The sequence below is a fragment of the Leiobunum rupestre genome, chromosome 6 (genome assembly GCF_980474605.1).
Source record: "Leiobunum rupestre chromosome 6, qqLeiRupe1.1.hap1, whole genome shotgun sequence".
NCBI classification, from domain to species: domain Eukaryota; kingdom Metazoa; phylum Arthropoda; class Arachnida; order Opiliones; family Sclerosomatidae; genus Leiobunum; species Leiobunum rupestre.
In genome coordinates this window covers 51,376,547-51,399,406 of record NC_143389.1, presented here as the reverse complement: position 1 = coordinate 51,399,406, position 22,860 = coordinate 51,376,547, and the positions used below count along the sequence as shown (strand labels likewise).

Here is a 22,860-nt window from a genome sequence, read left to right as displayed (position 1 = left end):
AATCCTTTTAAAAATGAAGAGCAAAATATTTCCATAATGACTAAATGGTATCGCCTTCGATATAGATACTCTTAGGTTGCCAACGAAACCTCAGTCGATCAACAGGCAAAGAGAAACAAAGCGCATTAACGGCGATAATCATAATTATTCCGAGTCTAAGCCCGTAACTAACTGTTTAATATTCCAGTAGTTATCTTATTATTCAAAACCTTAAATTCGCAAATTGATGGTTTTCAAAAAATATTTGGTCTCTTGGCAACGCGGGAATCCGACTGGAAACGAATCCGAATGATACGGGACAAAAGCTGCACGAGCTCAATCTTATCTCAACCAGCGGGGCCTATAGGCTCTCGGGCTGGTAATTGAGAGGTTGCAGGATAGACGCTCCTGGCCAAGGATGAAGTGAGAGAGTGTTCATAAAGGGTTTATATCGGTTTCGTGAAACAGAGTCCGACCTGCCGCTAATCATGGGCAAAGCGCCGGATCAAAAGGCACTGAGAGTCGGCTTTACTAAGCGAAACGGAACCAAAAGGGGCATCCACCCCCCCCCCTCTCCTCCGGTACCAACTGGTGTGGGTGACGGAATAATTGGTTCGTATCCTCCGAGACTATCCAAACAGAGTCGCGTAACTTGTCCCGTTTAAGCCCACGAGGTTTCCCGGGCTTTGGAATGTGGACCAATTAGATTAACGTCTAGTCTGTCACCCAATTTCGAGACGCCAGCCGTATCGGATTAGTAGATTAACTCATTTGATACGCTGACTAAGATAATTGGGAATCACGCGTGAAAATTTGCTAAACATTTTTTAGGTATTTTAGGAGTAACACCCTCGATTACTATTTTGAAAAGCAATCATTTCTTAAAGGAGAACTGTCACCACCCTAAAATTGGTTAAAAACCATTTAAATGGATAGAGGACGTCCGAAAATGGTTAAACAAAAAATTTCATGTTAATATTTCCACTATTTGATTTATTATAAGCAACCAAATTTCGTGTTTTATCCCCCCCGACTCGAGAATCTCAGAACCGATTGGTTGAACCTACCTGCAGCGCCATCTCGTGAACGAAATATTTTTTCCCCGGTTTTATCGTTTTTCGGTCGGAACTGCCATCTGCTACGACATTCTCCTTTGCTTTTTAACCTAGTTATATTGGTAGATTGTAGTTAATCGTGTTTTAAATATGCCTTACACGCCACCCTTTCTCAAATTTTTGCCGCTTCATTCTTTTGGCGCTGCACGTAGGCTCAACCGCGATTTCTGAAAATTTTGAAGCGGTTTGATGTAGGTTGCGGAAAAAGTAACGTAACTTTTTAAATAGTTTTCCAATAACTATAAAATTTCAGAGACATAATTATTAATATATTTTCTATCTTTCTGTAAACAAACCTCGTAAATTTTGGTTTTGGTGACAGTTCTCCTTTAAAGGGAATATAACCTGCAAAGCAATCTTTACGGAAGACCCCTTCAATTTTTCAAATTTCCCTGTACAGTGGCGCCAAAATTTTCTAAAGCCAAAGGCAAGAGCGGCCAGAGCTGCAAACGTTGGTGTTCCACACCAAATACCTGAGGTTATATTCCCTCTAAGGGCATTTCACGTTTATTAAAAATTTAATACCATAAGTTCATCGTTATCTTTCCCTGTCTTCCGCGTGTCCAAGTTTTATCGACAGCCATTTATAGAATGATCACACTTTTTTGATACAGATTAAGTCATTAAGCCTAAGTTTTTTTTTCTCGCTAGAGGCGTTTATCGGTTGGCGTGGAAGGTTAACGGTAACAGTGAGTGTAGGGAGCTGTTGACTCGCGTGGCATGAAGGGCTTGTCACCACCCTCCTACGCAATTTCACCCGGCCACCCAAGTTAATAGCATTAAAAGTCGCTAGATGACTTCGGTATATTATTATTATTATTATTATTATTATTATCAACGTATTTCCCACACATTGCTATCACTAATTATTTCGAGTAGCTGACACACTTATGGAACGCAATTATATATTGTCAAGATGTTGGAATTTGAAGATAAGAGTATAAAAATGCATTTATTTTTCCTCGTAACTTAGGAATAGGAAGGCAGATTTTTAATCGAATTAAACTTTCATCGCCTTCAAAAGGTTAATCCTCAGAGACGGGAGTTACGCAAGTAACAATTCGCGCGGACAAATGATTTATTCATAAATCCGACCTAATTAATCCTTTTTCTTTCGTTCTGAAAATTTAAAATTTTTTCTCTCGACTAAAAGCTACCTCGCTTCGGATTTTATTTACGAGAGAGCGCGGCTAGTAGCGAGGATCGTTTCTAGATGGCGCGAAAGTCGTCGGCGGTGGTGGCGCGAGTTGAATCACCCCTGGAAGCGCGCTTTCGCTTGTTGCTATTCAATCGCCGTGCATCGCTATGATAGGAATCGCCGCTTTGTGATTCGCTCTGCTCGCGACTATAGGCACTCGCGGAAAACGTTTCGAAAAAGTTTTTTCCCCTCGCGGTCCCAAACATTCGAGACAATTCTTTTCACAATCGTTCGAACGAATACAACAAACGTATAAAAAAATGCGCTCGTCTACTTAATGAAAATCGAAATATTGATGCCAAGTGGAAAGACCGTAGATATTGAAGAAGAACGTGGATTATCTCGCTCCTAATTTAAGGATAATCTCGATAAATCCCTATCTTTATGTAAGTACTCATTTATTATAGCGTTATAGGTTAGATAACAATATGCCCTAATTATAATATAACAATTTAAAAAACATATTCTTATTTTCCCTCTAAATAACGTAACAATAGCTCTGGCTTACGTCAACCTGTATTAGATGGATTAATTTAACAACCGATACACTTACGTAACCTTATTAAAATTATATATAAATGATAAAGGGAGGAAGGCGATATGGTTTGCGTCAATAGCGATCGTTGCTATGACAACCCCCAATTTAAATTTTTGCGGGGGCGGAATGGAATTTGTTTTTCAAACGTACCATAAAAATACTTAGACATCATTATTTTTACGCAAAATACTTTACGCCCCCCTCCCCGCCCCACTCCGCCGCGGTACCGGAATATTTACATCTCAGGTTTCCCCTAAAGAAAATAAGAGTTCTAAGCTTTCGTTTCTCGAACAAAGAAAACCTAAAAGTGAAAGCGCCGTCTAACTCTTTTCATTCTCGTAAAGAGAATCCAGAAAATGAAAAATATATATTTATCCATTTTATCCGAGATTTTGAACCCGTAAATTTTGTAAAAACGGGGTTCTCTCGCGAGCAAACTAAATAGATTATTTGACAGATAACAGCTTTTTCCTTTCACACAGCCTCCTTGGGGGAGGAATGAAAAATTTAAACTCTTTTTCTCACTTTGTTCCCCCGTGTAGCGCGCTGTGTGCGTGTGAACTGGGAAAGTTTTAAGTAAATATTCGTACATGGCTATAAAGAGAAGAAATTGCATTTAGTTAGAGACATCACCGGCAACTGCTGTGTTCAATAAAAAAATCACCTTAAAGCTCTTTTTGCGCAGCTTTTATACTCCGATAAATGCTGCATATAAAGCCCCCCCCCCCTTAAACAGTAAATCGGGTAGGGCAGAGTGTAGGTGGATTTGTAGTTGAATACAACCTTCTGCTTTTCACGATTTATTAGAATTTAAGCCCTACAAAACGCCTATTATTAAAGAGAAAAATATCTAATAGGTGTAACAGAAAATGGCAAATTTTTCGTTAAAAAACAATTTATTTTGATTTAAATGGCGTGTACGGGTAATTTAATTAGGTTTAAAGCTAATAGGTGGTTTCTTTTCGCTTGTTCCGGGATTTAGGAGTAGGGTAAGAAGAGTAAGGCTATGACGTCATTCAGGAATCCATAGCTCTACTTGGAACGCTTATCGCTGCAGATTTTGGTCTCGATGTGGCTGACGATTTTTTTGACGTCACTATGTTAACTTGACAAATAACAGCGTGAGAGGAGAGCGCGCGCAGAGGGGATTTTTTCTCTCGTAGGCGGGGCCAAAGCCGTCAGAGTGATCTTACCATACGCGATACGGCAGGATAAGCATTCCAAGTAGAGGTAGGGATTCCTGAGTCATTTTCCTCCGATTCTGTGGGGGCGAATAGTTTGAGTTGGAGTAAAAACATTTTTCCAAAATGGCTGCCTGTGGCCTTTTCAGCAGATAAATTCTGGTTAGCAGACGACAAAATTCGATTTACTCCTTTACACCTCCTTTTCAGAAGGAGTAAAAATAGTAGCCTAATACTTCGGAACAAGCGAATTGTTTATGGGGCGGAGTAATTATCATCCCTGGAACAGGCGAATAAAACATTTTTGGTTAAAAAGAGTTCACTTTTAGTCCGAAAACGGGCGAAAAAAAAACAACTTCTTATTGGAAACTTTTTACTCTTAGTGTTTTTAAAATAGAATTAAAGATAATAAATATTTTTCTAGTCCATCTCAATGTTTTATAATACTGAAGGAATTTCCCCCCGTCACGTATATTTCAAGGACGTTGGCTTTATGATAACCAGTGAGATCCTGATCCGTTTTGATTGTTTTTTAAGGGGAGGAGCATACAGAGTGAAGAAACGCTGAGAGGCTAACCAATTCCTCAAATTCTGTACACCGATTACAATTAATACAGCCTTTGGTAGTGCTAAATCTGTAATCGATTACGTAATCACTTTAGTACAGTAAAAGCTACGGGCTTGTACACCGATTACGGATAGTGGTCAGCCCCTCGTCCCAACAAATTCATTCTCCCTGTTCTTAAATTCTTATTTCATATTTACAATATTGACGAGGAAGCCCCAGAGGGGGCACCGACACGGCCAAACAATTACGAGCCGACCCTTATTTTCAATCTGGAAGAAGCGCGTTGCAATCTCCGCGGATGTAAACAGCACCGCTCCCCCCCCTGATTAGTCGTATCCAAATCCGAATTGTTTACCGCCGTAAATACACGAGCAAATCAATTGATCCGTATATATAGTCTGCTAGGCAAAATACATTCCGGACGCGCCCTACCCTCCCGATACAGATCCGGAACGCCTAGAACCCAAGTTCTCGCGAAAGCTCTAGCCTCCACTTTGAAACAATAGACGGATACGTTACGGAGCGGTAACGAAAATGCCGAGATTAGTCCGTGTTCGATCCCTTCTTGTCCTAGCGTCTATAAAGGCGTAAAACTACAATCCGTTTAGCGGAGGACAGAGCGAAGGATACGCGGAAAAATCCCTAATGGAAAATAAGCCCGGCCATTTCGGGGTCGAATCCCGCGAGACCAGTGGCGTAAATAAGGCCCCCGCAGACCCCGCAATGCAGGAGGGCCAGAGGGCTTCAGGGGGCCCCTAAATTTCTATCAAATAATATTCTAGATACCGACTAAAACCCCGAAAAGAGTTTCGCGGCGGAGGGGGGGGGGGGGCTAGGGTATCTTAGCTAAGCCACTGCGCGAGACTAAAGCCAAACCATCAACGAGGGAAACGTCAACTGTACCCTTCACGCCGCTATCCACCCTCGTCCCTACAATCGATATAGTAGATAAAAAGTTGGAATATTTTAGCTTACGCGAAAGTAAGCCCATTTCATCCTGCCAATGAGAAGTTGGTAGTGACTCGGAGGTACACAGGGGGGCAAGGGCAAGAGCAGACACTGGACGTCGAGCCCGATGGTCAGCCCAGAAAGTAAATTGAAGAGATCTCTTGGTTTGCTCTCTTAACGGCCATCTCTACAATCTCCCCAGATGCCCCGTAGCCTTCCCGTCCCGATCTCCCCTTCCTTAAATATCTGCTGATTCCGGATTCTGTTCCTGAGGGGAAAAAAGACGATACGCATTATCTGAGAGGTGCTTCTTCTACTCTATAGTTAACCGCCGCTTCGGAGTATCTCGCTTACTTCCCACATATTCACCAATAATGGACAAACCAAAGATTACCACTCCGTTGCTTTTTTTTTGTATCTGGACGCGTGTCTTTTCTTCGTAGAACATGTTCTCACGATTCTTCTTACTATTTATCAGAAGTATATAAAATATACCTTACGAGAGAAGTAAGGTGCCTTGGGTATTAGCCTAGCTGATTATTATTATTATTACTATCCACCCTCTTATCCCGCTAACTATGATGTTTGAAATAACCATCTTCGTGGGCTGCCTCATATTTTTAAAAATTGTTTTAGGACCACCCTCCTACGCATTGCAACCCGGCCACCTGAATTAATAGCTTTAAAAGTCGCTTGATGACTTAGGCCTAAGGTGGTGCCTTGGGTATTAGCCTAGCTGATTATTATTATTATTATTATTTTTTATTAAATAATAGGAGTGAAATACTATGTATAAGTATTTCTAAACTATTAAATTGGGGAAATATGGTAAATATCCCTACGGACTATCATTTTTATATTTTAACTTGTCAGACCACAGACCACCTACCCCAAGAAGGACTTGCATCAACCTCTAAACAAGGTGTCTCAAAAGTGACGCGGCTTTTTTTTTACAGTAAACAGAAAAAAGCACGTTAAAATTCTTTATTTTATGAAATTAAAATAAAAAGGTGGTGCGCGAGACAACTGCTAAAATACATTTATCATTTTTGCTTCGCTTGTATTTGTACTTTTAAAACTGCCTCTACTTGCCGTGAGATGGCACGCATTTAAAAACGGCGCATCGCATTCGGGACGAATAAAGAAATTGAAATTACTACCAGCGATACATGTCCCTCTTGGGATAGATGGTCTGTGGTTAGACGCAGTAATACATGTGCTTAATACGTTTTGAAATTCACTGTCATATGAAAAGTTCCTCGATTTTAATGACCTATATTGATCCTTCTCTCTTAAGAGAAATGTAATCAACTTCCGCTAGGGGTTTTTATTAAATCGAAAGTTCTTTGTTCTAGTACTTTAGTGATGTTCGTTCAAATTGAGAAATTGCGCGTAAGTGGCGAAAATCTTTTATAAAGGTTTATTTAAAACCCTGGCGGATAAACAGACCAGTTAACCTAGATCCATTCAATATTCTAAGTCATATTATTTGTTTATGTAAATCTAGTATAAATTTAGCCGTCTCGTTTATTCTAAAGAATGTAGGAAATAAATATTAAGGTACTTTGAACTTTGAAAAGACGTGTTTTCTTAAAATAAGAATCTCATGACGGTATAAAATTATCTTAAATACCAAAGTTTGAAATTTCAGGGTAGGTTTTAGAATGAATATATTTTCCAGACCCTCGGAGCTTTGTCCCGTTATTCTATCCGGAAATGAAGGCAGACCCGGCACTGCATTTCATCTGCTCTCTCTTTGCGTCTCTAGGGAAGAGCGACTCTATTAATACCAAAAAATAATTCATTACTGGCGTGGAATACGACTCCCCGCGTCTATTATCTTATATTAGGTTCGTTTTACCTTCCCCCGAAAGCCAGCATTCTGGGGCCTGATGAAATTTACTCGCGGTCTAGTTTGGTTCTCGACATCGGAGAGGAGTCCTGTTCGTAGCTCCGTGACGTACCCTGATAATGAACCTCGCGTTTCGAACGCGTCCAGGTGTACCGCTTCGAAATGCGACCGAGAATTCAATTCATTATCGCTAATGCATCGCCCTCCCGACATTTACGGCCGACACCTTTCTTTCTCATCTCGCTAAAATCCCGCGTGCTCAAAAAATAACTTCTCAAATGAAAGCGTCATTTTTTTATGACTCTGCGTATCTCGGATAGAGCCGATGATCATGTTTTAGAGACAACACCTGTATTAGAGTGTAACTCATTAGAGGAATGTTTACAGCAAAATAAACGTTTACAGATAAGCCATTTGAGCGGTTTTTGTCATTTTGAGTGAAATTGGGCGGTAAAATATGTTTTTAAAAGAGCGCGAAACGGACATGAGAGGATATTAAATTTCTTCGCTCAAAAAGGGCCAAAAGAGAAGAGTGTAACTTTGACCACTCAAAAAGAGCGAAGTGAGAGGAGCGAATACTTTACCGCTCAATAGAGGAGTTAAAATTGCCCTGCTCAAAAAAGAGCGATGCTCGAGCTGAACTATTCTTTAAGAAAAGTACCCATCACTGGTAGCCATTAGATTTTCGATTACAATGCTTTTATTTATACTCGATGGCGCGAATTTAATCTTTTTGTGGAAAGGAGATAAATGCTTTCTGATTTGTTATTAATAAACAATGTCTATCACTATTTTAAATGATTTTTTATGTAAGGACCATAAATAAAAGTTGAACTCCGTAAAAATGTTTCCACGATTTTCAGATAATTTAAAATTTCTACGTTTCAGATGCCATCTGAAAATTCGAGTGTTTAAAAAATTCGATCTATTATGGCGTTATTCCTATATGAAAGGATGTGTATCGATTTACTAAAATGGTTACTGGAATAATACAATAGCAGAAGTAACATAATTCCCATAAGTATGACAACGAACTATTTCGGTGAATGATAGTTTGTCACAGAGAGATTTCGAAATCGACATTTTCGGAAGAGAAAACTTGCTACATCCAGAATCAGTGTCAGGTCAGTTTGATGGTGATAAATACGAGTCAAAAAGCGTTTTTATAAAAGTCAGTTTTACGTTCCGATTTCATAATTCATCATTATTTTACCAAAGTAAGCGTTATTTTTACGGTTGGAAGAGTTTCAATTTTCAACAAACCTCGGTAACCTCTAAAAAAAGGTTGTTTTCATGGACATCTTTACCTGGCAGTTCCAAAGACTAGTAACGACTCTCGGAGAGCTGTTATGTTATTTCCGATAATACTAACACTTCACTCTTGGAAATTGGGGTGTAGTTTGACACCTGTTTAAGAATTTTTTTTTGGGTTACAATTTGTTCCCCTTAGGGTTGTTACTTTACACCATTGAGTGTGTATTACTGCTACAATGTTACATATAACCACAATAAATATAAAAATGCTATTTGAAAAGTTACCTTAAACACCTTTCTCACCGCGTTTGTAGCAGTCTAACTCATTTAAAACTAAAAAAAAAACAAACACTATTTAACACATTTGATGGTATAGGAAAGGTGTTTTTTTACACCTTTGGTTTTTTAAATGAATAATAATCCTTTAAATAAAAGATCATACATAGCCGATTATAGAGTTTGTGCTGCTGCGACTGGACATATAACAAGTTTGTCTATGGTTTATCTTTATACTGCCAAATCTGATAATTTTCTATGCATAGATCTGGCAGCATTTTTCAACAGGGGGGCAAGACAGTCAGAGAGGGGTTTATTTAACCGCCTATTCTGCACTCCCCAAGGCCTAAAACCAGAGTTGTTCTATAACTTCAAAGGTGTAAAATAATATTTTCGGTTACTTTTAAAAGAGTTAATGCACAACTTTTATTTCTGATTTAATGGTGGAAATTTAAAATATAACAAATTATAAAAGATCTCTTATCAATTTAGTGCATTTCATTTTTTAAAGTACGTTTTCACACTTTATAAACACCCTTAATTGTACCCTAAAATGAAAAAGGTGTATTGTATACACTAAAGTAACACCCTCTCTAGTTATAATAAGGTGTAAATATTGTGTGTTCGAAAATAACACCTTTCCTACACTTTAAAAACTCTTCTATTTTTAAGAGTGTACTTCTAATATCTTAAGGCCTATTCAAACCAGTCAAAATTTTTGTCCAAATTTGTTGGTGATAACAGTTTCGACACGGAGAGAGCTCTGCTGGTAGTTATGATGGATTCAGCACTTTCCACCTTTTTGGATAAATCAGGATACACCAAAAAGAAAAATCAGATTGGACGATACTACAGCAATGGCAAAAAACCTGTATGACTGCAGTTCATACTATTTGATCGTCGTGTACACTGCTGTAGTAACAAAATATTATAAGGTCCTCGTGAATAATACTAAAAGTTGTCTAATAGGATAGTCCGAGCTCCTTTGAATAAATTAACATGAAAATCGTTTTAAATAGCGGGTTGTAGACCTAGTATGCTATAACACTCTTAAAAATAGGAGAGTTTTTAAAGTGTAATAAAGGTGTTATTTACACGATATTTACACCTTATCATATCTACAGAGGGTGTTTCTTTGGTGTTAATGCATACAATACTCTTTTTTTCATTTTAGGGTACTGTTAAGGGTGTTTATAAAGTGTGAAAACGTACTTTAAAAAATGGAATTCACTAAATTGATAAGAGATCTTTTATAATTTATATTTTAAATTTACACCATTAAATCAGAAAAAAAGTTGTGCATTAACGCCTTTAAAAGTAACGGAAAATATTATTTTACACCTTTGAAGTTATAGAATAACTCTGGTTTTAGGCCTTTGGGAGTGTAGAAATATTCATTTAAAAAACCAAAGGTGTAAAAAAACCCCTATCCTTTACCTTAAAAGGTGTTAAATAGTGTTTTTTTTTAGGTTTAAGCGAATTAGACTGCTACAAACGCTGTGAGAAAGGTATTAAGGGTAACTTTTCCAGTAGCCTATTTAATCTTTATTGTGGTTATATGTAACATTGTAGCAGTAATCCGCACTCAATGGTGTAAAGTAAAAACCCTAAGGGGAACAAATTGGGACCCAAAAAAGTTCTTCAACCGGTGTTAAAATACACCCCAATTTCTAATAGTGTAGTATTAATTCCATTTAGCCTAATGGATACCAAAAGCAGTGGCGTAACTAGGAACTCCGGGGCCCCCCGCGAAAAACAACTCGTGGACCTTTTAAATAGCACCGATTTTAATCATAAACGTTTGGGGGCCCCTAGTTCTCGCCCCCCCCCCCAGCCGTGGGGTCTGCGGGGGCGCTATTTACACCACTGACCAAAAGTTTTGAAGGTGAGGTCACTCGGGTGAGGTCAAATAAGCGCAATGATTAAGAAAGTTTTGAAGTACAAAATGTTTGTTCCCATAAAAGTCTGAAGCCTAGGACGTCGTTAGTGAGCGTAACAAATTCTAAAGCCTAATTAATTCTTCAGACTTTAATTACAGCCAATGAATGCTCAATTAGCCTCTGGGATGTTTCAGAACCCGGAAACGAGGCCATAATACATTAAATAGAATATCACGGTGGATCTTTAGATATTACATTTGCACGCGAATAAAGGACGGAGAGAAACGCCCACGAATCTCAGAAAGATGAAAGCGATCAATATTGTATGAAATACTCGTTTGCTAAGATAAGGGCCAACTTCGAGGAACTGGGCTCTTTGGGTTTTGTCCAAAGCGAAAAAAATACTTGTTTAAAATTAGTGGTTTTGACGTAACCTATGTTGTACGATTTATGAAGAGATTGACCCAAATATCTCAGCATTTTCAGAAGTAAATGAAAGAGTGATCAGTTTATCTAATTCATATTTTAAAATGGTCCCCGCCTATACCTGCGATATAAAGATATCTACAGAGGTAAGATAAACTATATCGGAATATATGTTGTATTTCGCTTCGTATACTACCCGTAAAAAACTTTCTATCCAATCTCTATGAAATCATTTAGAGTTCTATCGAGGGAGAATGGGGTTCTATAGCCTATAGAGAAAATGGATAGCAAGGTAGGTATGGAATTAGCTTAAATTTTTAAATAAAATAAATCAGAAATTCTGATGAAATTCTATTAAGTTCTTAAAGAGACCTAAAGAAAATATTACTTTAGAAATGAAGAAAAACCTATAAGAAGCTTAAAGGAAATTCCCTAAACGTTTAAGAAACTGTTGTTTACGACCTTAAGAAAACTTACAAGATTTTTAGAGAAACTACGCTTCTTCAGATATTTTAAAAACATATTTTCGAAAAATGATCAATTTGCTGAAGACAATCTACGAAATCTTAAACTAAATATTCGAAAAACGTTTTTCGCAATTTATTTACTAACATTATATAAAAGCTCTTTAAACGTTTTTTTGAAAATTAGTGGCGGCCAGCGTAGGCGCGTGGGTCAAGCGAATAACTTTAACCTAAGTAATATTTAATAAGCTAGGCTAATAACCAGCTTTAGTCCCATTCGACCGAAGGCGGTTTTTGAGGTGTCCCATTCGACCGAATTCCGCCGAAACGTGCGGTTTTTATGTGTCCCATTCGACCGAACGCTTTTATGTGTCCCATTCGACCGAACGCTGCTATATAAATTGGCTTTTGGAATGAGCATGAATTATATTTTATCTTCACCTAGTCAAGAAAAGTAACTGAACCAAAACTGAAATAGTAAACTTAACCAACTCTAACCTAACCTAAAAATAATAATAATAATCAGCTATGCTAATACCCAAGGCAACACCCTAGGCCTAAGTCATCATGCGACTTTTGAAGCCATTAATTCAGGTGGCCGGGTTACAATGCGTAGGAGGGTGGTGGCAAGCCCTGCATGCCACGCGAGCCAACAGCTCCCTACACTAACTATTACCTTTAACCTCAACAAGCTTTTGTGGAAGAGGAAACCGAAGATATCGGGGGAAAACCCCTTAAACCAGCGGGGAGAGAACTTGCAAACTCTACGCAGAAGGAGTTGTTCCGAGTTTTCACCCAGTGCCACAAGGTGGGATCGAACCCGGCTCCTCTTGCTGCAAGGCGAAAGTGCTAACCTAACCTAACCTAACCTAACCTAACCTAAACATGGATCTTCGATAGTACATACCTTATAAATAAAATACCAAATCACCCCGCCAATTGGGCTACATTTTAAAATTCTTTCGGTCGAATGGGATTTCGGTCGAATGGGAATAAACTAATAACCAAGGCATCAAGCGACTTTTAAAGACATTAAAAAAAAGTCTGGATCAAACCATAACTCCTATTTTTCTGTTTTCATCTAAAAACGCGACATCAAATAAATAGGAGCGAATGTTGATTTTTAAAAAATGAATGAATAAATTTTGGAAAAAATGTGTGTTTTAGTTCGAAGGCCTAATTGAGGCACTCGATCGCCAACTATAAGAGCCGGTAATAAAGTTAATGAGTTTCACCTTTTATGCAAATTGCCCCTGATCCCTCAGGATTTAGAATTTGAATTTGTTTACACTCCGGAAAAAGGGTGTTTCTTTAATACCCCGGCGATTGAAAAGCCTCCTTTGTCAGCGTGGGAAAAAAATGGTTGGGAAATGGAAAACAAACGTTTACCAGAAGTATATAACATATATCTTACGATATAAGTATCCAAACGTGTTCGTTTAGCAGATTCGAGGCATTTACAAAAATTCGCGGAAGTGTACCCTGCAACACGTACGGCTCAAATGGACAGCGATTAAAAAAATATAACGCCTATCCCCCGTCTCGCGCGGGGGGAAAGACAAAACGTCACCGGCGTTTGATTTCCATCGCGTTAGGTGACGTAAATTTTAAGCAGCCAATGAAATACCGGGACTATTCGTTTAATTTAAGCGGAGGAGCGTACTGGGGGGACCAACGGGTGGATTGAGAGAAACGCTAAAAAACGTCTCGACATAGACATTCTTCCTATATGATAACATTTTCTCGTCATTTTAGAGGAGACGGCACATTCGTAATTTTCAAAACATTGTTTCGCGGGGAGCAGATTTGATTGTATCTCTAGATTAATATTCTCAACTCAATACTTTAACTTTGGTAATATAGTGTGTATTCACGAGGCGGGGCTTAGTCCCAATTTCGAATTTCCCGCGTAAAGACCAAACCGCCATCTCGGATCGGAACGGTTTTAAAAAACGTTGGGCGGCCATATTGTCTGTGATATCTCCTAGTCGCTAATCGTGGTGCTATTAATGTTAAAATTAATTTAAATATCGAGAAGGATATGCCGAAGGCATTTCTGGGAGTGATAAAATTAGGTATATGCGAAAAATATTTCTATTACAAACTTGTATTTAGACATTTTCACCAGTTATCTGCCAAGGCTTAACTAGTGTTAGACAAAATGACCACCGGCACAACCCGCGATAAAAAAATTCGGTCGTTCATCGTCATCAAACGTCATTCGTATAAGGCGTGGCTTAGACTAGAGAGCTGCAACGGAGCGGAAATTATTCCGTTTCCGTGGACTCCGTTCCGTTCCGCGGCGCTGGAACGGAGTCGGAGCTAATTTATAAGAAAGTAGAGGAACGGAACGGAATCGGAGCAAAATTCCGAAAAATCGTTGTAACGGAACGGGATCGGAGCAAATTTCCGAAAAATCTTTGTAACGGAACGGGATCGGAGCAAAATTCCGAAAAATCTTTGTAACGGAACGGGATTGGAGCAAATTTCCGAAAAATCTTTGTAACGGAACGGGATATATTGAAGCATGGACACTGTTTTCATTTCTCTCTTGGCTTCTGATTGGGTCTCCCACTTCATAATCATAATAATCCCCCTTCTTCACCGGCTCGTGGGAAACAACTGCAACTGAAGCCTTTTTCTCTACGACAACGTTGCGTACATCAATGCGAAGAATCGCAAAAGGTACAAAGGCCGTTTAGCGAAAAGGGGGAATAAATTGGCGGGGTGACCCAGCTTGCGGTAAAGTTTTAGTTTTACATTCAATTCAATATAAATAATAATTGTTTCTGTAAATTTCTGTATTCAGGTAAATAAAATAATTTTTCCTCATTTTTCAAGACTATAGACTCTTAAACGCGCCTTCCCAATCGACCTCCATTACCTTACAGTCTACGGGGAGGGTGATGAGAAAACCGGTTTTGGGGGATGAAATTTCTGCGGTAGAGGGCTGGGTCGTTGGTTGTCTGTACGATAATGGCGGCGCCCAGTAAACGTTTCTAAAAAGAGTGTATACTGAGGGAAAGCAAAATATTAAACGGGAGCGGAAACTGAGCCCCATTTTCATGCTCGCTGGTAGTGGATAAAACTCGTCAAAATTTGCTTCCGCAACTCGCAAGCGTGAAAATAAAGCTAAAATATCTGTTCGAAACAGATCGACGCGGAAAGTGATAAAGTGTATAGCTGAAGCGGATTTTGTCGATTTTTACCAGCTACCATCGAGCATGAAAATGGGGCTTTATAGACGATTAATGAAACGGAGCGGAACACGAACGGAAATAATATCGGAGAAACAAACGGAGCGGAAACGGACGGAAAATATTGACGATAAATGAAACGGAGCGGAAACGGACCGAAATGATAGGCGACAAACAAAACGGTGCGGAAACGGACGGAGATATTGGGCTAGAAATAAACCGGAGCGGAAACGGACGGAGATATTGGGCTAGAAATAAACCGGAGCGGAAACGGACGGAAATAACGGACGATAAACAAAGCGGACCGGAAACGGACGGAAATAATAGGCGAGAAACTAAATGGACCGGAAACGGACGGAAACAACGGACGAGAAACAAAGCGGACCGAAAACGGATATATGTACCATAAAGCCCCATTTTCATGCTCGCTGGTAGCGGGTAAAAATTGACAAAATCCGCTTCCGCTACACACTTTTTCACTTTCCGCGTCGATCTGTTTCAAACAGATATTTTAGCTTTATTTTCACGCTTGCGAGTAGCGGATGCGAATTTTGACAATTTTTATCCGCTACCAGCGAGCATGAAAATGGGCCTTAACGGGAAACAAAACGGAGCGGAAACGTTGTGGTATTTTCGCTACTCTGCAGCTCTCTAGCTTAGACTAATACGTCACAAGAATACACGCTATTACGTCCACGTGCAAACCGCGCGTGTCAAAACTATTCTAATGAAGCTATGACATTGTGACGTAAGATCAACATAAAAACAAGTTCGGCAAGCGTAGCTGAATTTATAAAATGTCATATGTTACTTATGATTTTAGTGATAATAGTTTCGGAAAGTACATGTATGTTTTCTTTCGAAAGGTATTTTGAAAACTATAGATATATTATTTACTTCTTCTTATAATTAATATAATAATATTTTTTAATTTTTTGGTTAAGTTGCCTGCCACGTCAAAAAACGTCGTTTGGTCGAAACCTGTCAACTACTGAAAGTAGAGTTGTGAGTCGGAAAAATCCCGAAGCCTTTTTTCTGGAAAATATTCCGTACTTTTCCATGATTAGCCTAATATTATTCGCAAATTTAAATTTCGCGGCATTTTCAAATCATTTTTTCAATCCAAAAGTAAAACTAAACCTCTAAACAAATAAATTAAATTTAATTTTTTTCATTTTTACGATGTGCGGAATTTTTCCGGAAAATTATCAACTCTAACTCAAAGTTTCCAGGAATTAGTGACATACTATCCCAAAACATCATCCACCCTTTAAAATAGAATTTTTAAAATGACCTAAGTTATTGATAATTTTTTTTTTAAAGAACCTGATATTAAATAAATGGAGTAGCCTTTAAAAAGTCAAAATTGTTATTCAAATAATTTAATTTTTATTAACAATAACAAATATTTTCGACCTGATATTAAAAATATTTTATTATTATCAAGAATGTATTTATTTATACCTAGGGAGAATGTCTATGTCGAGACGTTTTTTAGCCTTTCTCTCAATCCACCCGTTGGTCCCCCCAGTACGCTCCTCCGCTTAAAATAAAACGAATAGTCCCGGTATTTCATTGGCTGCTTAAAATTTACGTCACCTAACGCGATGGAAATCAAACGCCGGTGACGTTTTGTCTCCCCCCCCCCCGCGAGACGGGGGAAAGGCGTTCAACGTGCCCGGCGATTGTCGCAACATAATCATTCTTCCTAAATATAAATAAATAAATTATTGTTATTATTAACAATAATAAATATTTTGAAGATAATTGGAATTTTTCGAATAACTGTATTTTTTCCCCAGAAATGAACAGATAGCATTATTATGATTATTATTTTTACAGTTATTATTAAAACCCTCATCCTGAACAAGAATTTATTTCCCTACATCGTTCTTTCCAAAGACTAAGCCGAACTAGCAAAAATTGTAAGCTTGCGTAAGAAATGTTAGGTGGGGTGGCAGAGTGGTTAGCACTTTCTCCTCGAAGCAAGAGGAACCGGGTTCGATTGCAGCTGGTGGCACTGGATGAAAACTCCTTCCGCGTTGAGTTTGTTGGTTTTCCCCCCGTTTTTTTGAAGGGGTTTTCACCCGAGTTCTTCGGTTTCCCCTTCCATCAAAAACGTGTTGAGGTTAAAGGTAATAGTTAGTATAGGGAGCTGTTGGCTCGCGTGGCTTGAAGGGCTTGCTACCACCCTCCTACGCAATGTAACCCGGCCACCGGAACTTAATGGCTTTAAAAGTCGCTTGATGACTTAGGCCTAAGGTGGTGCTTTGGGTATTAGCCTAGCTGATTATTATATTTATGTATAAAAGGTGGCGCTACAGAAAACTTGGAATACAAGCACGTGATACCACATAAATCGTCTGGCAATGAGATAAACCTGATCTTCTAAATGTTTGGATTTGAAGCTTAACTAGACGTCCTTTGGTTTTTTTTGTTTTATTCGGGATTGTAACGTGTGGGACAAATTCTTAATCAGGCGAAATATGTGTAACGGCCACGCCAACGGAACGATACGTGAGGACACCCGTGGCGGAAGTATTCCTACCATCCGTTGGGGGATTGGTGGTCGTCCTCACACGGCCATCCACAAACTAACAGACGCTTCATACCCTTTGTTTTTTGAAGGGCCGCCTTTTATCCCACCTTTATTTTTAGAATATGCAGACGACACAACAAAACAATAGTTGTATGCTAGAAGGGAATATTTTTATCTCGTAGGTTCCGTCCGCCCGAGGGGTCAGACATTCACCCAAAATTGTGTATTGTGTGATTTTGAAATCCGAGATTTCATGTTGGATTTCGGATTTCTTAATTTTTGGGTCGGATTTCACTATTTTTAATCGGATTTCTTGATTTATCGTTGGATTTCGTGATTTATCGTTGAATTTTGAAATTTCTCATCGGATTTCGTGACTATCGTTGGATTTCACAATTTCTCGTCGGATTTCGTGATTTATCGATTTATCGTCGGATTTCGTGACTATCGTTGGATTTCGCGATTTATCGTCGGATTTCATGATTTATCGTTGGATTTATCGATTTATCGTCGGATTTCGTGACTATCGTTGGATTTCGCGATTTATCGTCGGATTTCATGATTTATCGTTGGATTTATCGATTTATCGTCGGATTTCGTGACTATCGTTGGATTTCGCGATTTATCGTCGGATTTCATGATTTATCGTTGGATTTATAGATTTATCGTCGGATTTCGTGACTATCGTTGGATTTCGCGATTTATCGTCGGATTTCATGATTTATCGTTGGATTTATCGATTTATCGTCGGATTTCGTGACTATCGTTGGATTTCGCGATTTATCGTCGGATTTCATGATTTATCGTTGGATTTATCGATTTATCGTCGGATTTCGTGACTATCGTTGGATTTCGCGATTTATCGTCGGATTTCATGATTTATCGTTGGATTTATCGATTTATCGTCGGATTTCGTGACTATCGTTGGATTTCGCGATTTATCGTCGGATTTCATGATTTATCGTTGGATTTATCGATTTATCGTCGGATTTCGTGATTTATCGTTGGATTTCGTGATTTTTCATCGGATTTCTTAATTTATCGTTGGATTTCGTGATTTATCGTTGAATTTCTCGATTTCTCATCGGATTTCTTAATTTATCGTTGGATTTCTTAATTTATCGTTGGATTTCGTGATTTATCGTTGGATTTCGCGATTTTTCATCGGATTTCTTAATTTATCGTTGGATTTCGTGATTTATCGTTGAATTTCTCGATTTCTCATCGGATTTCTTAATTTATCGTTGGATTTCGTGATTTATCGTTGAATTTCTCGATTTCTCATCGGATTTCTTAATTTATCGTTGGATTTCATGATTTATCGTTGGATTTCTCGATTTCTCATCGGATTTCGTGATGTACCGTTGGATTTCGTGATTTATTGTTTGATTTCTCAATTTCTCGTTGGATTTTGATATTTATCTTTCGATTTCACGTTCTATTTCCGGAAATCTCGTCGGATTTTGCAATTTCGCGATTTTTTGACGGATTTCTGGATTTCTGGCAAGATTTCGAGATTTCGCGTTGGGTTTCTGGATTTCTCGCCAGATTTTGAGAAAATCTCCGGATTTTGAAGAAACCAAGGCTGGATTTCTTGTAAAGTGTACGGGATTTCTTTGAATGTCCGACCACTCAGTCCTCCCTCTCCCAGAGATCTTACCATAGAGGATATGACGGGATTAGCATTAGCGGTATGCTCACTGGATAACATCAAATAAGCCACGCAAAAGGCCCTTCAACTCTTGCTTGAGTATTGTCAAAACACATTGTTGCAAAAATGTTTGTTTCTGTTTTACCCTTAATGTTGGGTTTCGGGTCAGATAGGGTTCGGGTTAGGGCCTTTCTGGTCGGTTCGAGTTCGGGTTGAGACTTTTATTATCGGGTTAGGGCCTTTCTGGTCGGTTCGAGTTTGGGTTGAGACTTTTATTATCGGGTTAGGGCCTTTCTGGTCGGTTCGAGTTCGGGTTGAGACTTTTATTATCGGGTTAGGGCCTTTCTGGTCGGTTCGAGTTTGGGTTGAGACTTTTATTATCGGGTTAGGGCCTTTCTGGTCGGTTCGAGTTCGGGTTGAGACTTTTATTATCGGGTTAGGGCCTTTCTGGTCGGTTCGAGTTCGGGTTGAGACTTTTATTATCGGGTTAGGGCCTTTCTGGTCGGTTCGAGTTCGGGTTGAGACTTTTATTATCGGGTTAGGGCCTTTCTGGTCGGTTCGAGTTCGGGTTGAGACTTTTATTATCGGGTTAGGGCCTTTCTGGTCGGTTCGAGTTCGGGTTGAGACTTTTATTATCGGGTTAGGGACTTTCTGGTCGGTTCGAGTTCGGGTTACTTGGAACCCGACCCGACCCGACCCAGCCCAACCCAATGGCAAGCCTAAACTGCGCTATGGCCATCTGAAATCACGTGACCCGAAGATTTGATGACGTATACACTCTTTTACGAAGTCGGCCATTTTATTACAGGCCTAATTTAAAATAGTACAGGCAAGGGCGCCTGCACGTGCTATCAGCTCGAGACGTCGCGTGCCCTTGACCGCGTGAAGCGGCCTTGCATGCACTTTTTGAAATCAGACCTGTAATAAAATGTCAGCTCTCACAAATAAGGATATAAAAGAGTGTATAGTTTGAAAAAAGAGTAACCACGCTTAAAAGACTTTATTATAACCCCGTAGCGAACATTAAAAAAGGGTATTTTTAAATATTTTGGACAGCGTATATAAAATATATTTATCAAATATTTTAAATTTCCGATTGGTACAAAAGTGAAGCTGAATGTTAGGATAATGATGGAAATACTTATATTTAAGTATAGCTGAATTCCCCGGGAATTCCGATAAAAATAAATCCAATTTAATTCAAAAACAAAAATTATTTCCAAGAATTCAAAGTATGAAAATATTTTGAAACCTTGCGATAGGATTTAAGTAAAATTTCTGGTTTTTTCTAACCCTTAAAAAGTATAAGCAGATTTAAGGATAAATATTAGGGTCATAACCGAACCTGAACGAAAAATACACGTTGAAAGCTTACATAATCCCAAAACCAAGTTCGTACTCTATTTCAAGGAGAGAAAAAAAGGTTTCTAACTTAATACTTATAACAGCGTCAGTTCAACGTCGTAGTGCGGGACAAAATACTTTTGACAAGATAGTCATTACGAGTAAAAGGGTCAGACCGAGGATTATAAGGTTACAAACTACGCTCGGCACGAGTCTATTGACATTGAAATCTAAGGCGGTTAAATGGGTAAAGTCCGTTCAGTCCGTTTAACGAGGCACTCCGTCTCTTAGAAAAAGAAAAGCGAGGAAATTTGCGATAGAGGCATTTTGACGAGCAGTCCTCGAGTCTGATAAGCGAGAGGCTGTCACTCCGAATTTGCGACGGAGAAAACCGAGAGAGCCAGTATCGGATAAGCGCGTTTTCCGACAAACTTCGGTGTCGTTTCTGGGACACTCGCTTTCTCGAAGCTAAATATCTCCGAGATCCGCTCGTCTGATGGCTTTATCGAACGTTCGCGAAAACGCGTCTTGTCCGCCTAATTTAGAAGCTGTTTCGGGAGTGAAGACGGGACAGATTAGCCACTCTGACAATGAAGAAATGATAACCGGGATTTCCCAAATGACGCCGGACGCTTAAGGCGCGCTCGTTTCCAGGTTTTAGACGCCCATTAGGCAACGTTTTTCCTTTACTAAAGCCCTATTTAGACTCGTAAAAAGTAAAGGTATTCCGGAATAGCTCTTCGTTTTTACGGGTCAAATACATTCCGAATCTGGTCAGGCGTTCCCGTATAAATTTCAGCGATACGTAAGCCCCGTCGTTAGTCGCCGTCACAATCTCCCAGGGGGCGCCACCGCTATTCGTCAGCCATCATCAGTTACGGAACTGAGACGAACGGTACCTCACCGCGGTTACATTTCGTTCGTCATCAATAATCCGAGAAACTCTACAAAAAGAGAAAGAGTGGACCAACCTTTTCCCAGGACCAACGACACGCGAAACATTCGGTGCTGCCTTCGTGTTTCTACACGACCGACTTTGAAACTCGGAAAGGTTACCGCGTAGTTTATTGGAATATGGTAAGGCGGTACAGTCTACCGGAACGACGGCTACGCGGGGCTTCATGACTCTGTCTATTGGAAGGCGAGACTTACATTGTCCAAACAGGGTTGACGGTCGTATTCGGCGGTGGTATAACAAATGAGGAGGCTAAACCTTTCGATCAAACGGGAAATTGACTAACTTCATTTTTCACGCTTTTTCTTGTCTTTTTCTCCCAATTCTCTTTCTCTCGTTATTTGAGAGAGGCGTGGTGGCATCCTGACAAAGAACGCAACCTAGAAAGGAAATTGAGGAAAACACGTCGTTACCAAAAGAAGAAAAGTATTTGGAGCCGTATGAGAAATAGGTCAAATGGAGGTCAAACGCGAAACAGCCGCGTACGACGCGATACCAAACAGCCGCTCAAGTGGAGTCCACCGAAAGTGTCGCGTAGGACCTAATTTGCAATATCTTTTACCATACCCCAGGGCATTCCTCTGTGCTATAACACTGTAGGAAGGTTTCTACGCCGTTGTTATAGAACCAATGTCGTATTCTGCTCAAAGTCAGACAGCGGTATTACCAAAGGACTGAATTTCGCTCCAGTTAACGATACGAAATATTATCACAAGGGCGAGTTTCTATATCCAGTCAACGATACGAAATATTACCAAATGATTGAATTTCTATATCCAGTCAGCGATACGTAATATTACCAAATGATCGAATTTATATATCCAGTCAACGATTCATAATATAACCAAATGACCTAATTTCTATACTCAGTCAACGATACATAATAATAAAAAATTATCGAATTTCTATATCCAGTCAATGATACACAATATTACAAAATTATCGAATTTCTATATCCAGTCAATGACACACAATATTACAAAATTATAAAATTTCTATATCCAGTCAATGATACATATTATTACCAAATGATCGAATAACTATATCCAGTCAGCGATACGTAATATTACCAAATGATCGAATTTCTATATCCAGTCAATGATACACAATATTACAAAATTATAAAATTTCTATATCTAGCGGAATAGCTTCTCCCTGCACATCGGCGTGCTGTAAGTAAAACACTTTGACAGGCGTTAGTAGACCTTTTGTAGACCAAAATGGGTGGAATTATTAAAAAGGCGAAGGACTTTTTTATTAAAGAAAAAAACGATCATTGAAAATAGAATAGTGTATTTTGTATTCAATTCGTGTGAGAAAACGTTAAGAATAGTGTTAAAGCCGCCAAACAATAGTACTTAAGACAAAGCTTATCGACCACACAATATTATTTCGTTCTTTAATCCATTATCAGAATCGGAAGTCGCGAAAAAAGCGACGCCAGAAAAATACGCATTCAATTCCGCGAGCAGAGCCCCGGGACGCCACTCAAAGT

General features: G+C 39.1%; 1 protein-coding gene across 1 annotated transcript in view; it reads left to right on the top strand.

Moving 5' to 3' along the window:
* Nucleotides 1-2,624: 2,624 nt before the first annotated feature.
* LOC149941433 (uncharacterized) overlaps nt 2,625-22,860 on the top strand; it is a 36,827-nt gene continuing 16,591 nt past the window's right edge. The window contains exon 1 of the mRNA XM_090178942.1: nt 2,625-2,678. The gene's annotated coding sequence lies outside the window, so the exon portion shown is untranslated. The remainder of the gene's footprint in view (nt 2,679-22,860) is intronic.